We start from the raw sequence: 20,999 nt of genomic DNA, 5'->3' as shown, positions 1-20,999 counted from the left end.
TCAAAACTTTAATTACCTATTTCAATAATAAAACAGCTATCTTCATAGATTATTATATACATATTATATCAAAATTTAGTTTCATAAAATCAATAATAATAATTATTTTTGAATTGCGAATAAAACAACAATAATTGAAACTAAAATGGTTTTATTAACATGACTATATTATTCAACTAATGGTAACAGTAATACATTTTTTCATACAACTTAAATAAAATCTATACATAAAAAAACGTAGGAAAATACACTTGAATATTTTTTGGGTGCGATTTACAAAATAATAATCGAAGCAAAAAATATGCTACCCCGGGCTAGACGTAAACAGTAGTGCATGGATAAACTTAAAATTTTGAATAAATATTATAAAAACAGGTCGGATCAACATATTAAAGGCTAAACATATAATATAACATCTTGCTAAGACCAATAGGAGCGTAACAATGCGGATAAAGCCACGGAGCACGATGGTGGTCTGTTTCGTGCTTTCACGTGTTTCTTCTTAGTGACGCTGCTTTGAGCACCTGGCGCGTCTGGCTGAAATTGTTTAAAATATGAATACATATTTTTGTTATCCTTTTTCACATGCATGAGTATGAGTATCAATCAAAAATCAAGAATAGTCCATAATAAAGATTAGATTGAAATTCAATTTATGAATAGATATATATATATGAATTCTTGAAAGTCACAACTTTGGTTTTTAACAGCGATGTTTATTATAAAACTTATTGTTTGTGACGAGAGTTTTATAGAGATTTTAATGTATTTTACAACAAATATAGTTAATAGTATAAATTTATAAAAAAATATATTTTGTTCTAATAGTAACAGAGGTTGCATTGAGGAAACTATTTTTGATCAATACTTTATGTAGTTTGATCGTTTCATAAACAAAAATTAGGCCAAAAATATAATTAACATACTTAACTGGTGATTCCATTTTGTACTGATACAAAGCCTGTTTTATATATGTACAATATTTTGACTTCAATTATTCCTTTTATTGGTTGTGTCATTCCTCCTCCTGATGAAACTGTCTTTATGTTATAGAGTAATTTATGGCATTTCTGAAAAAAAAAATCCACATTTAATGAAAACCTTCAATTTGTCAAAACTAAATCAAATAATTGGGACCACCACATTGCAGGCAGCTTTCAAATAAAAAAAAAGAATTCTCAAAATCGGTTTTCTCAGTGAAAAATTATGATGTAACAACGCGAAAAAGAGAATAAGTCCAATTTCGAAGTCGATTAAAATGTAAATTTAATCATGATATTGTGTTATTTATTACATTTATGCAGTTTAAATGTTTCACAAACAGGAATTAGGTCAATAAATATATTATGTACTTAACTTGATATTTTTTCTCATCAAAACTTTATATGTAATGTAAAATATTTTGCCCTCAAGTCCTATGGATGAAACTGGTCTTTTATATTTTCCTATTTCTACTGGGAATCAATTGTGGCGTTTCTGAAAAAAAAAAACATTTATAAAATATTTGATTATCCTCATTTTTTATCACTGGCAATAATTTTTAACGTTTTAATACACTTTTTTTAAATTTATTGAGAGTTTTGCATCCATACTTTTGTTATCTAAACTTAATCAAGATATTATGTTTTTTTAATGCTCCTTTTTAGACAAACAGGAATTATGCCAAACAAATATAATATACTTAACTTGTGATTTAATGTTGTCATATTAAACCTATTCTTTTGTGTTGTTTGTCCGTCTTCTGCGATCTGGAAAATATGAAATATATGAAATATTATATAAGTTGTATCATAAATTTAGAAAGATAATAAGAAGATTATAAAAGATAATATAAACCTATGACAAATATCCGCAAAAAGGAACACTGTTTTCAATTTTTTTGACTGGCAGCGAGCACATCATACTGAGCAAATTATATCTGAAACTTTCTGTATTAATGCAAAACTACCACCTCCTCCTTTATCCAGGCTTGGGACTGGCTGCGATGAGGTAGAATAAAATAATCTTATAAAATTTATTCTATTCACCCTCAAACACAGGCGGAGTTACCTAACTACCGTCTAAGTACTCGATATACACTAATTACTACTATTATACTTAACTATAAAAGAAATAAAAATTGTAAAGTGTGTATATGATTGACACGTGTTTAAGTAAAGCGTTATGCGTGTAATAAAATAAAATTAAATAAATATAACCATGATTCTATCAAAAATACATACTTAGGTATACACGTAAATAAAATGTATGAATAAAATATCTACATTCTACATCAATAATTTACACGATCTAAATTAATTTACTCTAGTTTACTCTAGTCTATATACCTATAAACTAAACTTAATTGATTTTATATACACAAAAATATAGTTTGTGTTGTGCATGTAAGTTAATGTTAAAAAACAAAATTGATTGATCTACATAGAAAATTGAAGCATAGCGAGACAAAATATTTAAATATTACTGTAAAATGCGCTCAGCGAATGTAAAAGTACGATATTAGAAGTAATGATGTAGCGCGTTGTACTGTAAATATACGTCGGACGTGATGCAATTTATAAAAATGAAATGATAGCCCTTCGAATATAGAATAACGATGGATCATGAAAGACGATAGCGGGCGCTTTTAGTCCAACGGAAGGAATGGATCCGCGGACGGTACCGGGCCGGTGTCGGGCGGAGCTGCGCGCGAGCGGCCTCGCTCGGCGGCGAGACGTGGCCGGGCCGGCGCGCGCCGCGGCGGGCGCAGGAGCGGCTCTGTCGCAGAGGTGAGTGCGGTGCCCTAAGTCGCTTTGCATTGGCGCTGCGTCGCGCCTGCAGTGATGGCGGTGGCTAGATGTAGACAGTGTGGAAACAATAGAATATTACGATTGATAATGCGGGGCGTTTCTCTCAAGTTGTATGTATTAATATTTATATTACATCTCATATAATATGTCATAATTGTGCTAACCTAACCAAAATATTTGCGTATTTGAAAAAAAAAATGGACAAATCACGGATACACAAAATAAAAACAATTTTATGTTCCTATAAATAATTGTTATTTATTTTAAGTATCAAATTTGATAAATGTTTTTATTTTTTTATTTTTATTAAGAATTTCCAACAAAGAAAACATAATTTATAGTTAATACCTACTAATATAGCTTATCGTATAATAACAATATATGTTTCTTTACTTATAGGAAATTACAACAATCGTATATTTAAACGGATAACAATAACATGTTATGAAAAAATGAAATACAATTTCTGATGCAGGAAATACAAACAAACAAATAATAATTTACCAAAGTAGATCCAAAACAAATTTGCAATAATATCGTTTTTACTAATATTACTAATTACTAATTAAAAACTAATGCTGACTACTATTATTATTATTACAATTTATTGTAAATAGTATGGTGCTTATCGACATGTTTCATTGAAATGTTTATTAAGAATACGCTTGAATACCGCAAGTGAATTGTGAAATATATCAATTTCACGCGACTTTGCTGCAACAACGTTGTACTCATGGGTAAGTCTAACTATTGGGGAATGCTTCCATAAGTTTGTTCGAAATGGAGGAGTTCTGAGTATAGCGCAGGGATATCGAGGGATCCTGGCGGGCACATTAATACATATTCTGCCCAATAATTCAGAAGAATCAATACAATTATTAATTATTTTATATAAGAAAAATATATCTAACATTGTACGTCGAGATTTTAAGCTCAACATCTTGAAGTTATTGAGTCTGTCCAGATAACTTGTGCAGGTTTTACCAATTCCAGTTCTGAATGCTAGACAACGGACCAGTAATTTTTGTAAACGCTCGATCCGAATTATATGCGTTTGATAAGATGGGTTCCAGACTGTACAACAATACTCCAGACGACTACGAACGAAGTTGTTGTAAAGTACAAGCGCTGTTTTAGGATCCTTGAATTCTTTGGAGCACCGTAGGATGAAGCCAAGCGATCGATATGATGCAGCCAATATGTTGTAGTAGTGAGATGTAAAACGTAATTGTTGAGTGAATGTTATCACTATCATGTAAACAAAATTTAAATGGACATGTTTATTAATATTATTTTATTAATATACCGTGAAATATTCACAAAACGAAAGATGTCGTTTACTTTAAAAGTCAAAGCAGTATCATGAAAGGTCGGGAACCTTCAGATGCTGGGAAATGTTACCCAGGCATTTTTTTTTCTCTTTTTCATATAAATCGCATTTTACTTTTCCAAAAAGCTGGTACATCTCAGTAAAATGAGCATTCTTTCGATTTCTTTTGCTGCAAAGATTTCGTAGTGGGATTATGTTGTAGGCAATAAAAAGACAAAAAAAGCAAAACAGAATACCTATTGTTCATTGACTATTAAATAAAAATAATCATACTTTTACATTTAAGTTGTGCTTTAAATTCAGTGATTTAACTTTATTTATGGTTATTTCCGAGATACCAAATTAGGCTTATTTTTCCGAAATTAACCGAATAGAAATAATATTTATTAACTATCAAATTATGTGGTAATATAAAATGTGCTAACCTTAAGCTTCTTTTGATGCTGAGCAATGTTGTAAAATATAGATCGCTACATTATTAGGTAATTTTGCCCATCATTGTAACTTTTGTTTAAAACAACCTTCAGTGGTAGTTATAATATTTCAAACGTTATTTAATGACATATTATGAGTAAAAGAAACCTGTGTTTTCGCCATCATGCACAAACTATCAAGTTGAATTTTCACCATTTTTTTTTCCCGCGAAATGACACATGATATTCAATGAGTTACAACAAGTCGCTGATTTAAATTAGCGACACACACAATAGGCAGTGTTGACAGACAAATTAACCAACTATTTTACACCAAATACTTTGAATGTTGCCAAAGTATGAAGGTATTTTTGCAATTTAAAAAGTGACTTATGAATTGATCTTCGGGCAAAGATATCCTTGGTAAAAAAATCACAATAAGACTCTATGCATTTTCGAAGTAATTATGATATTGATTAATTGTTTTTGATAATGTAGTTTTTTTTTGCGTTGGAATATATTCAAGAATATGGTTATCATACTAACAAAAGATGTTTTCAACTCTTAGAGTATTTCATACATTTTACATTGTCTTAATAAAATATTGTAAATAACAAAAACTTATAGGTGATACGTAAACATAAATGTTCTACTTATGTATCTAATAAAAACTAAAATTATATTTTATAGATATATTATATGCATGTGAAAAAAGCAATTGATTGTACTTAGTATAACAATTCTTCAGTTCTCGATAAGGTTTGGAGTTTGTACGATAACCGTACTTACTACATAGTCACTTTAATTATTTTAAGCAAGCAAGCAATGAAATGTTTCAATTTACAAAATAAATAACCAGTCGACCAGCTGTATTCCAACATTAGGTACATTAAGATAAAATGTATTTTACATAATGATAGTATGTACTTTATATGCAATGAGTTCTTAATATTACAGGTTAACGTTGACTTTTTTTTAAATTACACATAAGTAGTATAAACTATAACGTATTAAGAAGAATTTAGAGAAGATATAAAGAAGAGAAAGAAGAATAGGCACAGTGGTGTAATTAAATAACACGAAACGAAAAGGGCGAGTTACATAAGAAGGTATAGCGAAAAAATAGAAGAGTTGCCTGATACTTTAATTCAATAAAGTTTCTCTCGAAGAAGAGAAGGCAGAGTAAAAGTAAGGAAGAAAGTTTTTATTTTTGCAATACGAATTACAATATTATAACTTTAATTTATTTTAAAATAACTGTTGACAACGTAACGTGTATGTTAATATATTTTTTTTTTCATAAGTACATAATAATCGACAACCAACATTTGTTTTAAACTTTAGTTCCATTTAAAACGAGATAAAAGAATAAATTTATACGAATACATTTTTTTATACTTAATTACTTATAGAATAAATCTTGATCTTGCTTGATTGAGGTGATTCAAAATACTGGAATTACTAATTATACGCTATTCACATATCGAACTATTCCACCATACTTCAATACTGAATACAGTCAAGTATTTTTATGTAGGTAAATTAAAATTCATTAACTCCACTTGCTTGCAGGATCCGTGCGATCAACCCCACCGGGTGAGACCCTTTTGGGAAGCCCAGCGAGTGCGATCAGCAACCGGATAGAATTCATGTTCTTGTTTGGATGTCGTTTCAGAAAATATTATCATACAAATCAATCATAAAAGCATAGCCTTCAGTGTTGTATTTGATGTCGTTAATATTAGGATTTTAGTTTCATGTTCGTTCGGTTATAATTTGCACTTCAGTTTAGTTCCAAAACTTTGTGACCTCACATACGACGGCAACTGGATCATAATGCCATTTTTTTTAATTACATATATTATATTTACCGTGAACTTTCACTGTGATAGTCAATTTTCTTTGGCTTTTATCAAGGATTTTGTCCACTTACGACGTTTCCTTTGGTGAACAGAAAATTTCTTTTGTCAGCTTCGAGACATTTTTGGAGTGAGAAAAAGTCATCATGTCACTCATGTTTGTTTGGCTATTGCGTCTGACCAATGTTTTCATTGCTTTCTATAATAGTAAAATGGCTATGACTGTTTATTATAATAGTAAAATGGCTATTTTAATTAGATAACGTATGTAATTCCAGTATTTGTTTCTTGTTTCGTTGATGCGGCAAATATATTCTTGATGTTCTATCACTATTATTTTTCGTTTTTTTTGGTTCTTTTTTGTGTTTTTTTTTTGTCTTTTTTGTATACTTTTTTTTCTGATTTATTTTTTGTTTTTGTTCTTTTTTGTGTGTTTTTTTTTGTATATTTCTTTTTTCTGATATTTTTTATGTATTTTTTTTGGTAGCTATTAAACAATTTGCCGTTTTAAATAGAATAATTAAAAATACATTTTAATTTATGCAAATTAAAGGCATACGAAATAATCTAAGAAGTAAAAATTCCACCCTTTATATTATTTACGTTAGTAACAAACGCTTGAATTTATTCGATGTGATGAATAACCATATTCTTGTTACAATATTTTTTACATAAAATACTCGTAAATGCATATGCATGCTTTGCGCAGGTGTGATTATTATAATATATAATCTGTAATCAAAGTTTCAATTTATGAGGATTCGGGTATAATTTACAATTTAAGTACTGAAAATGTTGTATATTATTATACCCAATCATAAGCTTTGCTTTGAATAGAAAAGAGGAGACAAGATGTACCTCTTATGTTTTATGGTGCTGAGTTTATATTTCGATACTTATAATAAAATAATGTTGATGATTGTTCCTTTATCTCCTCAAGAAGCATAGGGCTTCAGTATATAGTTCATTCAGTAGATAAATAATAAATTAATACTAATAAAATATTCATAGATAAATTAATATAGTGGTTGGGTACTGAAAATGTGATGATTGGCGTACAGGGGGTCATCAGCTTTGCTTTGAACAACACTTCAAGCAAAGAGAGACAAGATGTGCAACCAATGCTTTATGGTATCGAGTGTATTTTGATAAATAATAATACTAATAAAATATTCATAGATAAATTAATAAAGTGATTGGGTACTGAAAATGTGATGATTGGCGTACAGGGGGTCATCAGCTTTGCTTTGAACAACACTTCAAGCAAAGAGAGACAAGATGTGCAACCAATGCTTTATGGTATCGAGTGTATTTTGATAAATAATAATACTAATAAAATATTCATAGATAAATTAATAAAGTGATTGGGTACTGAAAATGTGATGATTGGCGTACAATGGGTCATCAGCTTTGCTTTGAAGAACACTTCAAGCAAAGAGAGACGAGATGTGCTACCAATGCTTTATGGCATCGAGATTGTATTTTGATAAATAATAATACGAATAAAATATTCATAGATAAATTAATAAAGCGATTGGGTACTGAAAATGTGATGATTGGCGTACAATGGGTCATCAGCTTTGCTTTGAAGAACACTTCAAGCAAAGAGAGACAAGATGTGCTACCAATGCTTTATGGTATCGAGTTTGTATTTTGATAAATAATAAATTAATTAATACTAAAAAAAATATTCATAGGTAAATTAATATAGTGGTTGGGTACTGAAAATGTGATGATTGGCGTACAATGGGTCATCAGCTTTGCTTTGAAGAACACTTCAAGCAAAGAGAGACGAGATGTGCTACCAATGCTTTATGGCATCGAGTTTTATTTTGATAAATAATAATACTAATAAAATATTCATAGATAAATTAATAAAGTGATTGGGTACTGAAAATGTGATGATTGGCGTACAATGGGTCATCAAATTTGCTTTGAAGAACACTTCAAGCAAAGAGAGACAAGATGTGCTACCAATGCTTTATGGTATCGAGTTTGTATTTTGATAAATAATAAATTAATTAATACTAAAAAAAATATTCATAGGTAAATTAATATAGTGGTTGGGTACTGAAAATGTGATGATTGGCGTACAATGGGTCATCAGCTTTGCTTTGAAGAACACTTCAAGCAAAGAGAGACGAGATGTGCTACCAATGCTTTATGGCATCGAGTTTTATTTTGATAAATAATAATACTAATAAAATCTTCATAGATAAATTAATAAAGTGATTGGGTACTGAAAATGTGATGATTGGCGTACAATGGGTCATCAGCTTTGCTTTGAAGAACACTTCAAGCAAAGAGAGACGAGATGTGCTACCAATGCTTTATGGCATCGAGTTTGTATTTTGATAAATAATAATACGAATAAAATATTCATAGATAAATTAATAAAGTGATTGGGTACTGAAAATGTGATGATTGGCGTACAATGGGTCATCAGCTTTGCTTTGAAGAACACTTCATGCAAATTTTTAAATTGTTAAAATACCTTCATACTTTGGCAACATTCAAAGTATTTGGTGTAAAATAGTTGGTTAATTTGTCTGTCAACACTGCCTATTGTGTGTGTCGCTAATTTAAATCAGCAACTTGTTGTAACTCATTGAATATCATGTGTCATTTCGCGGGAAAAAAAAAATGGTGAAAATTCAAGTTGATAGTTTGTGCATGATGGCGAAAACACAGGTTTCTTTTACTCATAATATGTCATTAAATAACGTTTGAAATATTATAACTACCACTGAAGGTTGTTTTAAACAAAAGTTACAATGATGGGCAAAATTACCCAATAATGTAGCGATCTATATTTTACAATATTGCTCAGCATCAAAAGAAGCTTAGGGTTAGCACATTTTATATTACCACATAATTTGATAGTTAATAAATATTATTTCTATTCGGTTAATTTCGGAAAAATAAGCCTAATTTGGTATCTCGGAAATAACCATAAATAAAGTTAAATCACTGAATTTAAAGCACAACTTAAATGTAAAAGTATGATTATTTTTATTTAATAGTCAATGAACAATAGGTATTCTGTTTTGCTTTTTTTGTCTTTTTATTGCCTACAACATAATCCCACTACGAAATCTTTGCAGCAAAAGAAATCGAAAGAATGCTCATTTTACTGAGATGTACCAGCTTTTTGGAAAAGTAAAATGCGATTTATATGAAAAAGAAAAAAAAAATGCCTGGGTAACATTTCCCAGCATCTGAAGGTTCCCGACCTTTCATGATACTGCTTTGACTTTTAAAGTAAACGACATCTTTCGTTTTGTGAATATTTCTCGGTATATTAATAAAATAATATTAATAATCATATGCATTTAAATTTTGTTTACATGATAGTGATAACATTCACTCAACATTTATCAAATTTGATACTTAGAATAAATAACAATTATTTATAGGAACATAAAATTGTTTTTATTTTGTGTATCCGTGATCTGTCCATTTTTTTTCAAATACGCAAATATTTTGGTTAGGTTAGCACAATTATGACATATTATATGAGATGTAATATAAATATTAATACATACAACTTGAGAGAAACGCCCCGCATTATCAATCGTAATATTCTATTGTTTCGACACTGTCTACATCTAGTCACCGCCATCACTGCAGGCGCGACGCAGCGCCAATGCAAAGCGACTTAGGGCACCGCACTCACCTCTGCGACAGAGTCGCTCCTGCGCCTCCCACGGCCGGCCGCCAGCTCCGGAACTCACGACCTACCGCCTTGCAGAGGACTCTCGACACGCATTTCCACCTGTCACCGAGCCGATAAGGTCCATTCAAATCCATTTAAATTCCTATGAACCAAGCAGCTGCTATGACTTTACATATCCATTATAACATTATTATATATAAGAAAAGTTCAGTCAATTTTATAAATTACTGTCACCGCCACTGACATATAAATACTCGACAATGCGCATACAACCTTAAAACCAATAACAAACTTATACATTCGCTCTCGCATTTTACTTTAATACAAATAATTTGTTACACAGTGTTTCAACTTTAACGTAGAATCAATTCGTTTTTTAATGTTAGCGTCGTGATGATAAGAGTTCATAAAAAAATACGCACAATGTAAACGTTGGCAACATGATTTGATTTTAATAATTGATTTCTGATATAGAACGGAGGTGAACAATTTCATTCCAGGAAGCCGAGTGTGTAATGCTTGCAAGTGTAACTCGTCAATCTACCAAGCAAAGTGAATAGTGTAATGCATGGTGGGAAATCCCTAAAGTAACTGTGGAATGACGACGTTATTTACGTAAGGTTTACCGTTAATTAATTTTTCCCTATGTACAAGAAGCATTAAATCGTTCCTATCCCGTACGCGACCTAATGCCACGTACAACTGTCCGTGACTAAATACGTCCGATCTTAAATCTATGCCGACCCTATTAATAGTTTGACCTTGACTCTTATGAATGGTCATTGCATAACACACCTGAAGGGGAAATTGCAATCGACACATTTCTATTGGACTATTATGATCAATGGGGGCTTTAAACATGATTCGCGGTATAAAAAACAATTCGGCTATTCCCGGTTTGCGAACTGTTATTAATCGAGGTGAAGTCGCTTCGATTATAACTTTTGTACCATTAACTAAATGATCTGAAAAACTAAGGTTACGAATTATTATACAAATACATCCTACTTTTAAAGTGAGATCGTGTTCTGGTATACCTTTAGGGTGCATACTATTCAACACGTCAACGCCTAAATACAATTCGTCAGTGTCATCCGTAGCCGTTTTATCTACTGAATAGAAATGTAAAAGGTCGCCTGGCAAACGGTCTAATACAGTCCTATTTATTTCTCTAATATTGGAGTTGTGTGTCGAAAGAATGGCCCTACCTATACAAACTTCTGGCTCGTTTTCTAAAAGGAAATCCGAAAATACAAAATTAATTAACTCATTTAAATCAGTAGTAAATGATAAAAGTGAAAGGTCTATTAAATTTTGACAAGATCTACCGACCTTTACCGAATGTAAAGGCAAATTATTTGAACCTATTTGAAGTAAAAAATCGGAAAAAACACTATCTTCACTACACCTCTGAGGTGTAGTTAGTGAAAACGTCTTTAAACTCTGCCATAAGGGCGATGATTTAACTGAAGCATTAAATATATCAGAATGACACTTGGCGTTCGTAACTACGGGCGGAATCTGACGAAAATCTCCGGCAAAAATGATAACCTTTCCCCCGAAACTTTTATTAGACTTTGTCAAGTCTTGCAAAGACCTATCTAACAAATGAATGAGGTACTTGTGTACCATCGGCGCTTCGTCGTAAATGATTAAATCGGAGTGTAGTATGAGTTCAGCTCTCTGGGTTCCGTTTGTTACATACCAATAGCCTAAATCGTCAATAGCGCTTAACGGATACTTAAACATACTGTGCGCAGTCATACCGCCGTCATAGTTCTGCGCGGCAATACCTGAACTCGCTGTGCATAAAACTACACCGTTGAGTACGCCCCTCACGTACGCTGCTATCGTATTTAATAGCAACGTTTTACCAGTGCCTGCCGGACCGTCTATATAAATAGCACTTTCGTTACTATTGCGAAAACCGTGATCAGTGAGCAAATTTTGCACATATTCGAACACTTGCCGCTGGTCATGAGACAGCTTGGGCGTCCAAACATCCACAAATTCGCGTAACCCGTCTGCATCGTGTAGAGCCTTCTCACGACCTAGTTCGGTGGTGTCATCGTGCGCGTCAGGCAAACCTTGCTCTAACAAACACGAACCATGTTTTCGCAATAGACGGTCAATTTGAACCAAGGCCTGGGTGTACGCTCTATCCGGATCGTTATTTACGCGGTTAAGTATATCTTCAGCTAGCTCATTTTTAAATTTTTCCCACAGTGTCGCTACTGCTACCCCGTTAACAGCCAATAATACGAAAAAGTTACGCAGGCGTGGTCCGGTCAAAAAACATGAAGCTTCCTGCATAGCTATCTCGTATTCGGCTTCATCGTTGGCGATACCAACGGCTTTAGCGGCCTCCTGGAATGTGTTACAATTTGGACCACCCAAGTTATAAAGATCCCTGTAACTACGGCAGGGGTGTAAAGCTAACAGTAATCTTAAATAAAATTGTTCACCTCTGTTGGGCGCGACCCAAAATAAACGCGTCACTATTTCTCCCCTCTGTCTTTTCGTCAAAAATTTGCCGTTGGTCATATTATAAATGGTTGTATTTTTTGTTGAGGGGCGGCTGGAATGAACGATATACCTCTCGTAAAAATCTAAATATGTTAAACTATCGAATTCTTCACCGAGGGGACGATTAAAATACGTGACGAGATCCGAATCCGAATTCTGAACTGCGCGCGCTTCATTTCCCGCCTTAAAAAAAATTGATTGATGATTTTCTAAATGCACGTCTAACATCTTTACAGTAGGCTCACGTCCCGTGACGTCAAACTCAAAAACTCTCCAAGCAGCCTCACCAGAACCGATGTATCGTTTTGTGACGTACTGTTCTATTTCGTTATTTTTTAGTTCATCTGGAACAATGGCGACTCGAGCCTCGTCTGGACCTTTGGTCATATATTTAAAGAGATATTTAATGACTGTTCGAGTGGACACTGATTCTAAATTTAAATGGCAATCATATCTAAGAAGAAGTGCAGCGTTGTATGGTACTATCCACAAATCACTAATTTCTACATCCCTCCCTCTGTATTTAATAGTGGCTGTATTCTTACTGTTACGCTTTAAGTTAATAAACCCTTTATCATTACAATATGTGACTTCTGTCTCTGGTTTTGGGAAATAGCTTGTACATTTTTTTTTTTCACTATCCCAACATTTTAAATCTGTCCTATGCGGCGGACCGCATGGACCATGTACCATGTAATCTAAAACAGCTTTTCTTAATTTTCCATCAACTTCTGAAGCGTCAGGAATATCTGCTCTAATAAATTTATCCACATCAGTACCGTGAACGGGGCCACCACCCTCGACTGCAAAACAGATATGAGCGTGTGGTAATCCCCGTTTTTGGAACTCTATTACATATAAAATATAAACAATTTTACCAAACCAAACCCCTGTGCGTAGATCCCTCAAAAGTTGTTGCAATTTAATGTTAAAAACTCTAGCACAAATTGATGGCGTATTATGATGACCTGTTGTTGAATTTTGTATTTCAGGCCATTTGGGATTGCAAGTTAAAGTTAAAAGAAAAGATGGCAATCCTAATCTGTTAACTACTGCCATAGCATCCATATACTTTTGCTTCATATATCTAGGCCCCCCCGTGTAACTACTTGGCAAATAGACTCTACCAGGCACAACCCCACCCTCTCCTCGAATAGTCTCATCTACACTTATCTGCTGTAAAACTGACTCTACTTCTCTTAATGGAGCGGAACGGAGAGCATTATCCGTGTTACCTTTTTGGATGTTATACAGGTAACGAAGTCTTTCTTCTAAAATCCTACATTGCATATCAACTAACCACTCTTCAGACAAACGATTAAAATCGTTGAAACGGGGTTCGCTCAGAAGGAGACATCTTACATATTTGTTCTGGGTTAGTTTTGCTCCATTATTGTCCGTTTTGTTAGGAAACCATCCAGGGTTACCGTGCGGATACAATAATGGATATTGAAAAGTTTCATATAGGGGGTGCATTATATCTACTGTGTGAGGCTTTTTGTCTCCAATTTTCCAGATTGCAATGGCGCGAGGAATGTAACGTTCCTGCTCATTGCTTATAATGGCAGCAATCTCGTTGCCTAAAGGCATATCACCGAGAATGTTGCCATGTGTGCGTCGTGTGGTGTGCTCAAAAATGAGGTGTGCGTGGTCGGATGGTTCTTGGCTCAGCCGCTTGAAGCACTCTATATAAGGGTTGTGATTATGCAAGAAATTTGTAATCGATCGAATGACAGTTAAATCTAAATTTAAATTTGTAGCGAGGCTCTCTCGCTCACTGTTATCATAGATGTAAAGTCCAGCCGGGTTAGTAGTTTCTGAGTACGCAAGATCGAAAACTCTGTGATAAACCCTCCCTTGAATTTTTAAAAATGATACCCCCGTTGTCGGATGTTGAAATCCGTGTGAAACGCCTAAAGCACTAAAAGCAAATAAATTATTATAAGCCCTAGGCTTATGCAAAAAAGAAGGAAAGCTATAAAATGGTTCATTTAAAGGCGGGAAATTTTGAACGTTATAAGCGCCAGCCCCACAGCACCACTTGATACGATTCTTTTCCTCAAAGAACAATCTAGCATTACAGTGCCTACACAAAAACGCTTCCCTATCTAATAATGAAATGTTTTTAAAACTAAACAATTTGACGACAGTTAAGCCGTCGCCACTCTTTGTACCTATTAAATTGTTTGAATTCCGTAATTCAACGTCTAGATTTCGATTAATTTTATTGTACTTATCTACCGCTTGCCTATTAACTTCTGGATTACTTTGACTAAACTTCTGACTGGCCTGCCTATGAACCTCGGGATTGCTCTCGTTATATTTTTGAACTGCCTGCCTATGAATCTCGGGATTATTCTTACTATATCTTTCAACTGCTCGTTTATTGATTTCGGGATTAGTCTGATTATACTTCTGAACTGCCTGCCTATGAACTTCGGGATGTTTTTCATTATATTTTGTGACCGCTTTTAAATGAGAATCTGCATCTATAGATCGCCTACCTGGTCGTCCCCTCTTACGTCCTACTTCTACCGAACCTTCTGATGAACTATCCGAATCTACGTTAATATTGTTTTGTTTGTGTGCTTTAGATTTATTATATTTAGCCGGTCTACCGCGTTTTTTACCTACAATCCTAACGTCGGGTAATTTTGTTATGCAGACAACGGGTGTCAGTGTTGTTAATTTAGGGTCGCGAATATTTTGAATTAAAACTTTTGGTTTTAGGGAATTTAATTTAGGGTCATATTTTGGGGGTATACCTTTATTAACTAAAACTATCGGTTTTAAATTAGACAATTTAGGATCGTCTACAATAACTAATTGGTCGTCTACATTAACTAATTGGTTGTCTACACTAACTAATTCATTAATAATATTGACACTATGAAAATGATCTAAAATAATTTTATGAATTTGATATTGACTACCAAACGCCGGATTCCAAAACAAAAACTTTGCAAGAGTATCTAAATTGTTGCACTGAAAGAGACGTGCAGCTCCTACCGAATGCGAGTTATGGACGTATTTATTATTCGCGTCTACTTTATGGCTATTAAAGATAAAATATGTATTATTTGACCTCCAAAAAGATATCGTATTATTAGCGCCGGTGAAAAGGTAGCTATGTGTGGAGTCGTTGTGTGCAGTGTGAAATATTTTATTTTTTAGGATTAATTTTAATTGTAAAGTGTAAGTGGCTATGTCGCTGTCACATGTGGGAAACAGTCCGTTGTCGATCCAACTATCGTTGTCTGCCATCGATTTAATTTTAGCCAAATAGGTCCCTACACGTATATCAGAAGGCAATTCTTCAGGATATAAATGAGGATGATTATGCGCAACCCCAAGTGGTCTTACTTGAATGTATAACATGTCACCAAAGTCTAAAATAGTGTCAATATTTTCCTGAGAAAATACGGCTCTATTTAGAATAGAAGAATAAACAGCCGCGCATGTTGCCATCGCGACACATTGTGCGTTGTTACCCTTAAACCGGGGATCGGCTTGATGCGTTGACCCTTTAATAATAATTTGACCGATTAAAATAATAATAAAAACAGAATGAGATTTTATCAGGTCAGAAGTAACATAATATTTATATAATGCCGCACAATTTATTTATAATTTGTTAAGCAAATTGAAATGTTCCAAACAAAGAATAATACATTGTACCTATGATTATAAAATACAAATCCGTATGAAATATGTTAAAGAAAGTATCCCTAGTGAAATCACTATATCATTTCTAAAATTTCGTACTTAACACAAAAATATTAAGTCGATTAGATATGGGTTGAGAATGAGATCAAAGATGAATAATAATAGTTAAAAAAAAAAACTAAAAAACACGCTTTTTATAGAAAACCGAACTAAAAAATAGAAAATTTTATCAAATTAGTGTATTGTCATCGGTCCTCAATAAATCTACAAAGTTTGAACGAAATCTGGCCGTTTAAAGTGGGTCAAAATCGCGCCCAAAGAAGTTGGTTACAAACAAACAAACATACAGGTGAAGCTAATATAAAGCGTGTAAAAAGGAGACGAAACTACTCTAAAAAAAATACTAAGCTGGCTACGAAATACGAATAGAAAATGTGGCGTCATTTTACCTTACCCCGCAATCTATAAAAAAAATATTCGCGACGATCTACGTTTCAGTATAATATTATACTCGTATAATTAAACATATCTAGAATTATTTATCATGTTAATTTTAATCCTATCAAAACTATGTACTTACGTAATATGATGGAATGTTATTCTTTTATGGAAATAGTTTACATACTATTATTGGCAATTATTAAATCATGTATACATATAATTTATATATTTGTAATATCAAATCAAAATTAATCTCATTACCTATCAAGTTAAATTCTAGACTCTAGTAGGTATATGATACAATTCTAAAACCTGGTTTATAAATCTCGCTTTAATGTTGAAACTTGAAAGTATGTACCTACCTACAATAATCACTATCACTACATAGTATAAAACAAAGTCGCTTTCTCTGTCCCTATTTCCCTATGTCCCTTTGTATGCTTAAATCTTTGAAACTACGCAACGGATTTTGATGCGGTTTTTTTTAATAGATAAGAGTGATTCAAGAGGAAGGTTTATATGTATAATAACATCCATTAAATAGTGGAGAAGTACTGCTATTTTTGAGGTTTCTAATGTGATGTCGTAAATAATTCAATTTTTTCCGCTTACATTGCAAACGCAGGCTGAACCCTACGAGTTTTATCAAAATAATGTGCTAATTAGTATTGTACACATTGAAAAGATCTATAGAAAAGTCCGCGATGGTATATGTCTATCTCTTATGGATAACCCACAATAACTTTTTTTTGTCATTTACTTTTTACGACAAATAATGGTTAATTTTCGAAGCGATTTTAACTAATACATCATTAATCCTTAACCAATTAAATACCTTGAATACATTGTTCATTTAATATAGATCTATATGGCCCTTTACACCGTATGATTTAAGTGAATATTTTCGAAAATATTACAGATTTAAAAATTGCGGGACATAGCGTTTGCGGCGGTACCGGCCGGCCGCCATTGCACCCGTGCGCAGCAAATTAACTTCGCTACATAATGTGAAGAATGTGAATAATTAATTAAAATTAAACCGAAAATATCAATACTTTATCTATACCCACAGATAAGTTAAAAATAAATAAATATAAAATAAAATATATAATATATGTTCAATTACATACAAATTTTCAAAGCGTCTGGACCAATTTTAACTACTCACTGGCAGAAAGCTTTCATTGAAAAGAAAATAGGTAGGTATGTATCTTTATAACATACGTTAAAATACAGAACATTGATATACCTAACATGTGTTTGAATGATCAGAGACAATTTCATGATTTATAATAATTAATATTTTTACTATTTAAGGATATTTACAATTTTGAATGAATTACATAATATATAATATATTTTTATAATAAATTAATATCTATAACACAAAATGGCGACCGACGCCGCCCGCGGCGCGCGGCGCGCCCGCTAGTCGCGCGCGTTGCCGGTTCGCGATTCCCGCGCATTTCGATTAAGTACAACAAATTAGGAAAAAATATATTACCGACTTATTACCTGCTACATTTATACATATTATTATATTTAAAATATTATCTTCTATTCTATTTTATGTTAAAGAAAATGACTATTCTGTAACCTATAAGGTACATAGACACACATGACAACAACGGTAATTACGTAGGTATTGAGATGTTAAACATTAGAATACCAATTTTATAAAAAAAAAATCTTTGAGTTATTATTAAAAGTAGGTATCAACATATTCAGAACATTTCAATTTGCACAAAAAAAAGATAAAAGTGATTGATTACCTACCTAACAGAGCCTTATGAAAATATATATAGGTATATTAATTGACTTTAAACCTAATAAATTGAATAAAGCTTACCGGTAGCGATGCACGCCATTGCCGCTGCGTTGCCGCCATTGTTGCTAGATGATGCTTGGAACATGTTGAGGCACGAAGTCACGTAGAATCTCGAAGTTACTGAAAACGATAAATGAATATTTAAAAAAACAAAGCATTAAATAACAGACATCACTTGTTTTTATTAAACCATTGAAAAAAAAAACAAAAGAATAAATCGTCATGAATTGAAATGAAGTCTTTTTATATTTTATAATTACCTATTACCTATATTAATATATTTAATTGTTAGTAAGAAAAATGTATAAAGACAACAATAAAACTCAAATCATTATTCACTCCAAGTACAATATGAGACCAATAATTAAAATAAATGTAAATCGACTTACCCTGCGAACAGACGAAATGTTAATGGAACTTGGAAGAGAATTGGCGCGGGCGCGGGGCGTTTTATTCTTAATTTCCCACCGGAAGTTGCAAACATTACGAAAAAAGTGGGAATAGACAATTTCACAGTTTTGTATTTTTTTTTGTTATCTTAATTAAAATATATTTTAATTAATAAGCGATATTTAAAATACGTAATCTAATCTAAAAAATATATTGATATAACGATAAAATAATTTAGAAACATAATATGTATTAAATTAATATCCAACTGTTAATAAGGGGTTTAATTTATGTTTTATTATTTTCATATTTAATTATTTTTCGAAAATATGCTATATGGAATATATTCAATACAAATATATATTTTTTTTAATAATAATAACAACTAACTATGTAATGTTTAATTTATTTTTATTATTACACAATAATTATAGAAGACTGTCTATGAATACCTTGAATACGTAATATTGTTTTCAAAATTCAAATATAAAAGTCAAATTATGCTTTTTATAAACATAACTAAGAAATCAATATTTTCATAATTATTAAACACAACTAAAATATTTATGAAATTATTTTAAAGTAAACAAAAAACGTATCGTCATAATTAAATTGTATTTAAGAATTTTATTCAAGTTTATTCTGATTTGAGAAAAATATATCCAATGCTGCCAACATTATATATTTTTTGGTCATAATAGCAATGTTTTAATTTAAATGCACTTGGAAAAAAGTTATGCGTGCTCGTAATTTTTTATTTCATTTAATCTGGTTTTTTGTATGTTATTATATTTCTTTTAAATATTTAATTAATTAAAGTCTCTCAATTATTGTTAATTTTTTTTTGCACTTTTTTTACTCATTAGTTGTCAAAAATGATAATTGTAACGTCAAATTAATAGTTATGTCAACCTCAGATGTCAACAAACAACTTTCCGAAAACAAATAAGAATTAAGAAAACGGCTTCTTGTGTAAAATGTAAAATATTATGTGTTTATTATGCATAGCAAAAATATGTTTTGCAATTTTATCCAAAAGTAAGAAGATAAGAAGTTTTCATATCATTGATCTACTCATTATATTTAATTCTAATAAGTGTGGATACTATAACGTTTGATTCCAATAAGTAATAAAAATAAAACAACGATTCAATGAATTAAAACATACATTTTTGTGATGAAAGAAGACTACAATGCCAAGTGTAAAACAAGTGAAATCTAATAAGATCAGAGGGTATGAAAATAAAGAAAAACAAAAGTTGAATTTACCAAACATAAAGGAAATGTTTTATGATTTGCAGATGCTCACATATTTTTACATTTATTGAAGATTCCAGAAAGTTATTTGTATTATCAATATTGAATAACACAGACTGATTGACCCATTGATGGTATTATGTAGATCATAATTATTATAGATGAAAAAATAATAATAAAGTGTATAAAATTTCAATTTGAATAACCATGATATGTCTGAAAACTTTATAACTATTGTTACTGTATTTCTTAGTTCTTATTACTATAATATAAAGGAAATACCTAATAAGTAGAAGCCGTCTACATTTTAAACATCATTGTTTGCTTTCAAAAAAAGGAGCCGAGTCCAGTAATGTGGCCGTCCTCTTTATTAATTTAAATTCACCAAACATAATTTTAATGTATCTATCAAAAAAATGTCTTGCAAGAACAATGTAACTCGGGTTCCTAGAAGTATTGACAAAAATATGTAATAGAAGTTACTATGTCATTTAAATATTGATTAAAACATGATATATATACCAAGTCATGTTAATAATAATTATGCCAATACAATATAATATAAAATATGTGTATATTATGTTTTCAGTGTAAATATATAATGACAAAACTTTTTCATGTGTTTCATTTTCTTATTAATCTTGTTTTATTGGTTAGTTAAATATTCATAAAGTAAAAACGAATGTTTTTTTTAATTATTTATAATAAGTATAAGTAATTATATAAATAAAATAAGTATATTGCTATTCATATAATTTATCTTATTGCATTTCATATTAGATACCATTGCTTATAGTACATGTTAAAGTATTAATTTAAGTATG

At 31.7% G+C, this 20,999-nt stretch overlaps 1 long non-coding RNA gene across 3 annotated transcripts; it reads right to left on the bottom strand.

The window, feature by feature from the left end:
• Positions 1 to 271: 271 nt before the first annotated feature.
• On the bottom strand, positions 272 to 19,084 carry LOC149478376 (uncharacterized). 3 transcript variants are annotated; one of them, XR_016317439.1, is made up of 6 exons: positions 18,918 to 19,084; positions 18,550 to 18,648; positions 1,687 to 1,748; positions 1,358 to 1,476; positions 927 to 1,070; positions 272 to 537 (listed from the first exon to the last, which is right to left on the bottom strand). It is a non-coding gene; the product is annotated as an uncharacterized LOC149478376 (long non-coding RNA). The 3 variants fall into 3 exon arrangements; XR_016317440.1 differs by lacking the exon at positions 18,918 to 19,084 and adding an exon at positions 18,796 to 18,812; XR_016317441.1 differs by lacking the exons at positions 18,550 to 18,648; positions 18,918 to 19,084 and adding an exon at positions 1,837 to 1,851.
• Between the last annotated feature and the right edge of the window lie 1,915 nt (positions 19,085 to 20,999).

This window comes from Colias philodice, chromosome 22 (assembly GCF_061535455.1).
Source record: "Colias philodice isolate Cphi_HAF_F1 chromosome 22, ilColPhil1 Martin Lab GWU primary, whole genome shotgun sequence".
NCBI lineage: Eukaryota > Metazoa > Arthropoda > Insecta > Lepidoptera > Pieridae > Colias > Colias philodice.
This window is presented reverse-complemented; position numbering and strand designations above follow the sequence as displayed.